This window comes from Petromyzon marinus, unplaced genomic scaffold, assembly GCF_048934315.1.
Source record: "Petromyzon marinus isolate PM22_M1 ecotype Great Lakes invasive population unplaced genomic scaffold, UKy_Petmar_22M1.pri1.0 PM_G_Scaffold_83, whole genome shotgun sequence".
In the NCBI taxonomy this organism is placed as follows: domain Eukaryota; kingdom Metazoa; phylum Chordata; class Hyperoartia; order Petromyzontiformes; family Petromyzontidae; genus Petromyzon; species Petromyzon marinus.
In genome coordinates, this window is record NW_027423039.1 from 815,300 (window position 1) to 824,362 (window position 9,063).

Consider the following 9,063-nt stretch of genomic DNA (forward strand, 5'->3'; position numbering starts at 1 on the left):
CTGCTGGAGTAGGCGCCTACTACTTCAGCAGTTTCTCTTGCTGTGGTTGTCCCACCTGATGATGATTGCTTGTGTTGTGATCTAAACGCCGTGATCTGTTATGTTTCTACTACGTGGTGACTTTACTGAAAGAATTCAAGAGTGTGGATTCCTGCAGTCACGAAAGCTTCGAATCAAGATTGCCTACAAACTACACAACTGAGATGACGCATCAATCATCGCCCCCTACTGACAGGCTCTTGTCCACATGCAGGCCGGTGCAGGGCCACCACCTTGTGCCACACAGGGGCAGCTGCTACTTGGGGATGTTTCAGACGAGGTACGACACAAAACTCTGAGTTGCTGAGGCGGTTAAGAAAGCACCGTGTAAATGCAATTATTATAGCATAGTGAATGCTTGGGGGCTTATTGTCTCTCGCTCCTGGTTAAAGATCTACCCAACCCACAGGTCCACAACGACTGGCCGCTCTTACCCTGCAGGTTGAACCAAGGAACTGAGTGTCCAACTTCACGTTCTTGTCATTAAAGGCCTGTGACAAAGGTGCATCTATTGGAGCGACATTGTCTCAAGCTTACACATCTACCGGGTCTCCACTTGACTTTGTATTGTCTCGGAGGAAGTCCACCCACACCTCCACTTCCACAAACTGCTGGGAGTTGCCTCGCTCTGCCTCACAGTCAGAATTCTCCTCCTGCTTTACGTTGCCTCCATCGATGTGAAGGTCCCATTTTGGAGTTGAATCTTCATCTTCACATTTCACCTTCACTTCTTCGCTCTTCACCATCACTTCTTCACATTTCACCTTCACCTCTTCATATTTCACCTCGATACCTTTAAAAGTGTCCAAGCTGGGATTTTTTTCCAGTTCATGTTTCATGAGGGATGGGCTCATTGCGGCACTTTGACTTTCACAAGCTGATTTCAGACTCCACTCCTTGTGGATCTTCTGATGCTTCTGTGTTCTCTGGTGTACTTGAAGATTTGATGAATGTGCAAATGCCTTCCCACACACACTGCACTTAAAGGGTTTCTCTCCCGTGTGTACTCTGGTGTTTTTTAAGAGCAGATGACTGTGAAAATGCCTTCCCACACACACTGCACTTGAAGGCTTTCTCTCCCGTGTGTGTTCTCCGGTGTGATTTAAGACCAGATGACTGTGAAAATGCCTTCCCACACACACTGCATTCGAAGGGTTTCTCTCCCGTGTGTGTTCTCTGGTGTTTTTTAAGAGCAGATGACCGTGAAAATGCCTTCACACACACACTGCACTTGAAGGGTTTCTCTCCCGTGTGTGTTCTGTGGTGTTTTATAAGAGTAGATGAATCTGAAAATGTCTTCCCACACACAGTGCACCTGAAGGGTTTCTCTCCCGTGTGTGTTCTCTGGTGTGTTTTAAGAGCAGATGAATCAGAAAATGTCTTCCCACACACACTGCACCTGAAGGGTTTCTCTCCTGTATGTGTTCTCTGGTGTGTTTTAAGAGCAGATGACCGTGAAAATGCCTTCACACACACACTGCACTTGAAGGGTTTCTCTCCCGTGTGTGTTCTCTGGTGTTTTTTAAGAGTAGATAAATCTGAAAATTTCTTCCCACATACAGTGCACTTGAAGGGTTTCTCTCCCGTGTGTGTTCTCTGGTGTGCTTTAAGAGCAGATGACCATGAAAATGCCGTCCCGCACACACTGCACTTGAAGGGTTTCTCTCCCGTGTGTGTTCTCTGGTGTTTTTTAATATTAGATGATTCTGGAAATGTCTTCCCACACACACTGCAAATGAAGGGTTTCTCTCCTGTGTGTGTTCTCTGGTGTGTTTTAAGAGCAAATGAATCTGAAAATGTCTTCCCACACACAGTGCACCTGAAGGGTTTCTCTCCCGTGTGTGTTCTCTGGTGTGTTTTAAGAGCAAATGAATCTGAAAATGTCTTCCCACACACACTGCACAAGAAGGGTTTCTCTCCTGTATGTGTTCTCTGGTGTGTTTTAAGAGCAGATGACCGTGAAAATGCCTTCACACACACACTGCACTTGAAGGGTTTCTCTCCCGTGTGTGTTCTGTGGTGTTTTATAAGAGTAGATGAATCTGAAAATGTCTTCCCACACACTGCACCTGAAGGGTTTCTCTCCCGTGTGTGTTCTCTGGTGTGTTTTAAGAGCAGATGAATCAGAAAATGTCTTCCCACACACACTGCACAAGAAGGGTTTCTCTCCTGTATGTGTTCTCTGGTGTGTTTTAAGAGCAGATGACCATGAAAATGCCGTCCCACACACACTGCACTTGAAGGGTTTCTCTCCCGTGTGTGTTCTCTGGTGTTTTTTAATATTAGATGATTCTGGAAATGCCTTCCCACACACACTGCAAATGAAGGGTTTCTCTCCTGTGTGTGTTCTCTGGTGTGTTTTAAGAGCAAATGAATCTGAAAACGTCTTCACACACATACTGCACTTGAAGGGTTTCTCTCCCGTGTGTGTTCTCTGGTGTATTTTAAGAGTCGATGAATCTGAAAATGCCTTCCCACACACAGTGCACTTGAAGGGTTTCTCTCCTGTGTGTGTTCTCTGGTGGGTCTCAAGAACTGATGGCCATGCAAATGCCTTGTCACACACAGTGCACTTAAAGGGTTTCTCTCCCGTGTGTGTTCTCTGGTGTGATATAAGACCATATGACTGTGAAAATGCCTTCCCACACACACTGCACTTGAAGGGTTTCTCTCCCGTGTGTGTTTTCTGATGTTTTTTAAGAGCAGATGACCGTGAAAATGCCTTCCCACACACACTGCACTTGAAGGGTTTCTCTCCCGTGTGTGTTCTCTGGTGTGTTTTAAGAGTAGATGAATCTGAAAATGTCTTCCCACACACACTGCACCTGAAGGGTTTCTCTCCCGTGTGTGTTCTCTGGTGTGTTTTAAGAGCAGATGAATCAGAAAATGTCTTCCCACACACACTGCACAAGAAGGATTTCTCTGCCGTGTGTGTTCTCTGGTGTGTTTTAAGAGCAGATGACCGTGAAAATGCCTTCGCACACACAGTGCACTTGAAGGGTTTCTCTCCTGTGTGTGTTCTCTGGTGTATTTTAAGAGCAGATGACCGTGAAAATGCCTTCACACACACACTGCACTTGAAGGGTTTCTCTCCCGTGTGTGTTCTCTGGTGTTTTTTAAGAGTCGATGAATCTGAAAATGTCTTCCCACACACAGTGCACTTGAAGGGTTTCTCTCCTGTGCGAGTTCTCTGGTGCTGTGTCAAATTTCCAGTCCGATCCGTGCTGTATGCACGCTGGTCGCATTGTTGACTTGTCGTACCGAGCTGCTGTGCTGAGGGCCTTTGCTCCATCAGACCAGCGTCAGCTGCAGCCAGAAAATAAGAATATCCACACCATCTACACGTCAGTATCGAGCCATGGAGGAATGAATATAAACAGTCACACGTGAGTTACACGTCTATATTCATTCATGTATTCACGACTAGCTGTACTACCTGGCTTCGCCCGGGACTTGGATCCACCACGTCCGGCCGCCTTTGTCTCCCCAGTGGCGATGTTCACACCACAGCAGTTCCTCGTTTGAGGCTGACTCGACCTAGGAGAGGCCCAGAAGCGGTTCAAATAATCGTCACCGGTGGTGGCCGTGAGCGGGAATCCAACTCGGGTCGCCGGGTTCGTAGCGTAGCGCTAACCACTACACTACAATGCGTTACGCTTCCACACACACACAGACACACACATACACACACAGACGCAAACACAGACACACACAGACACACACACACAGACACACACACAGACAACGCTAACCGCTACACTACAATGAGTGACGCTTCCACATGCGAGGGTCACGTGACAGATTTGACGTCACAGCTCACTTGCCGTGTAAAAAATAAATGCATTATTGAGCTCCCCTCCCCCCCCCTTAACAAAACACAAAAGTGTATTTGTATGTTTGCACGGTGTACAGTCTGGAAAGTACCCACATGGCAAATTTCCAGTTTGTTGCATGTCGGGAAGTACGCTAAACATTTTGAACAGACACACACAATCACAACTTTGCCTTTTATATATATTTGGAGATGCAGTGAAAAACTTTCCCAAAATTCATCACGCGGTTTCAGTTTTTTTGATTTTCAGTTTGATTTATTTTGGTTATAGTCCCGTGAGCCATTCGGCTCTTGAATCGGGTGCAACCACAACAAGCAACAAAACAAAAACACGACCAAGAAAAACATCTTACAGTGACTATGTGTGACTGTGCAAACAGCACTGTCATGGCACGCAATGAGAGGGCAAATGTCAAACATTCCTGTAAGCCCTCGCATCTTCAACATTAATGTTGCCGTAGAAACGTTGTGGGGTGTTTTGCTTCATTTAAAAAAAAGATAAATTATTATCTGTTATTTTTATTTTATTTTCTATCTACGTGACTTTACCGAAAGAACCAAGAATATTAATTCCTGCAGTCACCAAAGTTTTAAGTCAAAACATTCACACACGTTGACAAAGCCTCACCTTGTGTTGTTGTGGGCAGGTCGCTTCTGATAACAAGAGCGGTATAGCAGCTCAAGCGGGCTTGGCCTGGTGAAAAAAATGAAAATGAAAACTGCGTGAATATTTACAATAAAACAAAGTTACAAAGTGGCGAGCCGGGTGAAGACAAATTAAACTTAAGTGAGATAATTAAAGTGAACGCAATCAGGCGAGGGCAGGAGGCAAGGCCCCGCGTGGCTAGGCCCCGCGTTGTAAAGTTCCAACCTGGACATCGATTCCCATGCTCGCTGCTACTCAACTGACATCCCTACGAGAGAGCGAGGCTCTACCTTGGTAAACAACAACAACAACCACCACCACCACAACCACCACCACAACGATGAGAATTTCTCACCTCGGATTTCAGTGCGAGCGCGCACACGGCAGCTTCCTGTTGCCTCGCGACAGCAGGAAGTAGTATGACGTCACTTCCCTCCCACGAGCGGCTCTGTAACTAAATAAATTATGTTAATGAGGCCGGCCCATATGTCGAGCGATGGGGGCGTGGGCGCTGAACCCGTCGCAATAAACTCGCGACGGCTTTAACGAACACATTATGTTAATGAGCCACCAGTCACTGGGCGTAGCTTTGCCCAAATAAGGATTGCCACTGGAACGATATCGGCAGTGACCCGAGCGGAGGTGACGTCACGCTCAAGAGCGCGGTGGACGGGGGAGGGGTGAATACCTTGGTGACATGACGTCACGAGCGAGGTAGACCTCCCCCTGGCGTTTCACGCCGATGAGGTAATGCAAAGTGGTGACGTCACAGAGTTGAAGTTTATTTAGATTCATTTTCCATTGCTCCCTTGGGTGTGTGAGCTCAGCAACAACATGGACATTATTGTGTATACACTGTGTGTGTGTACACTGTGTGTATACACAGTGTGTACCCTATATGTACACTGTGTGTGCACTCTATGTACACTGTATGTGTGTACACTGTGTGTACACTGTGTGTGTGTACACTGTGTTTGTGTATACTGTTTGTACATTGTATACACTGGGTGTGTACACTGTTTGTACACCATGTGTATACAGTGTGTACACTGTGTGTGTACACTCTGTGTACATTGTGTGTGTACACTGTGTACACTGTGTGTACATTGTGTGTACACTGTGTGTGTGTACATTGTGTGTACACTGTGTGTGTGTACACTGTGTATACACTGTGTGTGTACACTGTGTACACTGTGTGTGTGTACACTGTGTGTGTGTGTACACTGTGTATGTACACTGTGTGTGTACACCGTGTGTGTGTACAGTGTATGTGTAGTGATGGTAGCATCACTGTGTACACACGCACAAGCGTGACGTCACTATGCGGGGAAGCGTCATGTCCACGCGGGTCTACACACATGCATGACGTCATCCCGGCTGGAGGCGGGAATGACGTCAGGGCCGGTTCTGGGCTCGGGAGGCCACGAGGGTGGTGTGAGGCCGTGGCACTCTCTGTGACCCCGGCTGGACACATGACTGGACCCCAGTGGGGGCCGGGGGGGCCTAGGGGGCACCTCGGAGGGCACGTGGACAGCAGGGGGGCTTCGAGAGGGTTCTCGAAGGGAGGCGTGGCCGGGGCGGGGCCCGGGCACGCCGAGGCCCATATAAGCAGCCTCCTCACGAGGTTCGAGGCTGCCCGTATCAAGAGCGAAGATGCATCGTGTCAGGTACCGGGACTTTGGTGAACAAGGACACCACATCAAACCTGACAAGCAGGTCGTCTGGGGACAGGGAAATGCCTTTGATTGTCCCGGTACCTGACACCATCGCTATCATTGCAGATCTGGTTCATCAAGGACTGCATACTGATGTACCCCCCCTGGTGAGACACTGCTTAACCAACACATACTTCACCTGGAATGGAACTTTCTACAAACAAACTGAGGGCACCCCAATGGGCTCCCCCCTATCTCCGGTTGTAGCCAACGTATTCATGGAAAAATTTGAAACTGACGCCATCCAGACTGCCACTCTACGCCCGACCTTATGGAAGAGGTACGTTGATGACACCTTTGTCATCTGGCCACATGGCCAGCCTGCTCTAGACCAATTCCGCGACCACATCAATTCCATACACCCAGCCATCAGATTTACCATGGAGGTCGAAAAAGATGGCAAACTACCCTTTTTGGATGTCTTAATTAAAAGGAGACATGATGGTTCAATGAGCCACTCTGTCTACAGGAAAGCTACCCATACACATGCTTACTTGAAACCGGATTCCCACCACCATCCATCCCAGAAGAACTCCCTCATCAAGACTCTATACCATAGAGCCCAATGCATTTCCGACCAGGAACACATTACCAGTGAACTCAAGCACGTACACCAGGCTCTCAGGGCTAATGGTTACTCCGACTACACAATCCGCAAAGCCATCACTCCAGTCATGAAGAAGGATCCTCTTGTGGAGCCACTCAAAACCATCACCTTACCCTACATTGCAGGGGTCACTAAAAAGATCTCCAAAATCCTGAATAAACACAAGATCCAGGTCCGATTCAACACAGTACATAAAATCCGTGATTTAGTTCCATCTGTAAAAGATGCTGTTCCAGACATACAGTACCCGGGCGTTTACAAACTAAAGTGCCTCTGTGGTAGTAGCTACATTGGAGAAACCGAACGACATATCTCGGACCGCATCCGCGAACATAAAGCAGACTTGAAACACGGTAGGACGAACTCCTCTGCCGTGGCAGATCACTGTTATAATTCAGTGGGCTCACATGACATTGACTTCTCCAAGACGGAGGTTCTTTGCAAACCAACCGGCTACCATGAGAGATTCGTTCATGAGGCCATTCACATATACAAGCACAGAGACAATTTCAACCGAGAAGATGGATTCTGGCTTAGTAACCACTGGAAAGATGTTTTAAATCATTTCTGTTCTTAATTAATTGTATTTTTACGATGACCTTCAGACCGCAGCTCTTTCACCAGCATTGACTCTTAATACTTCTCACACCACGGTTAATGGTATGGTTTACAAAATGGAGTATAATAGCGCCTCGCAGCTGTCTCTCACCCCTCCTCTGTTCCGACCATGGATGAACTCGTCCGTCTGAACGGGGCCCGTAGCTATCCGTGGTGCTAAAGTTGAGGGTAAGAATCCACCCATTTTTTCGCCATATAGCATTGTGATATATAACGACTTATTGTTGGTAGCTTAGCTGATTGGAGAATATAGAGTTTATTGATAACATTAAGGTAATTTATATTTTAGTTTTTTATTGGTTCACTATATAGTACTGTGAATAGCTCGGATGTATAGGCCTTGACTTCAACATAGTCATTTCTGTGACCAGTCACTAGCTAATCACTCAGTTATTTCAATGCTAAATTCGCCTAGTTATTTCAATGCTAAATTCTCCTGTTTGATTTGTACTAAGTGCCTCGGTGAATGTGTATGCTCTGACTTTAACGTAGCTATTTCTGTGACCAGTTACAAGCTAATCACTCAGCTATTTCAATGCTAAATTCTATGCTAATTCCTTTGTCAAGGGGTGCCTCTGCGGATGTGTATGCTTTAACTTTTAACATAGCTATTTCTGTGACCAGTCACAAGCTAATCATTCAGGCATTTCAATGCTAAATTCTATGCTAATTCCTTTGTCAAGGCGCTTTGTTTCCTCTCACACAGCTTAAAGGTCGTGATCTGAACGTGGCTCTTTCACTCCAGCGCTGTCCTACCAGACAGTCTCGTCCCTTCACCTGATGAAGGCCGCTTGTGTTGTGGCCGAAACGTCGTGAGAATATTATTGTTATTTTATTTTATCAATTTATTATTTTATTCTCATTCTACGTGACTTTACCGAAAGAACCAAAGAAGAAGTATGTGTTAGCTAGAGTAGGTCGGTGGTCACCACCTTATGTGCAGTGTTATATTACTTACCGTTCTAATAAATCAGCGTTGCCTCCCAAGGAGTCGTGTGTGCACCTAATTCGAACCCACTACAAATGCAATACTACTGTAGAATTCAGTGGTAAATGCAATACTACTGTAGAATTCAGTGGTAAATGCAATACTACTGTAGAATTCAGTGGTAAATGCAATACTACTGTAGAATTCAGTGGTAAATGCAATGCAACTGTAGAATTCAGTGGTAAATGCAATAATACTGTAGAATTCAGTGGTAAATGCAATACTATTGTAGAATTAAGTGGTAAATGCAATAATACTGTAGAATTCAGTGGTAAATGCAATAAAACTGTAGAATTCAGTGGTAAATGCAATACTACTGTAGAATTCAGTGGTAAATGCAATACTACTGTAGAATTCAGTGGTAAATGCAATACTACTGTAGAATTCAGTGGTAAATGCAATACTACTGTAGAATTCAGTGGTAAATGCAATACAAATGTAGATTTCAGTGGTAAATGCAATACAACTGTAGAATTCAGTGGTAAATACAATAAAACTGTAGAATTCAGTGGTAAATACAATACTACTGTAGAATTCAGTGGTAAATACAATAAAACTGTAGAATTCAGCGGTAAATGTAATAAAACTGTAGAATTCAGTGGTAAATGTAATACTACT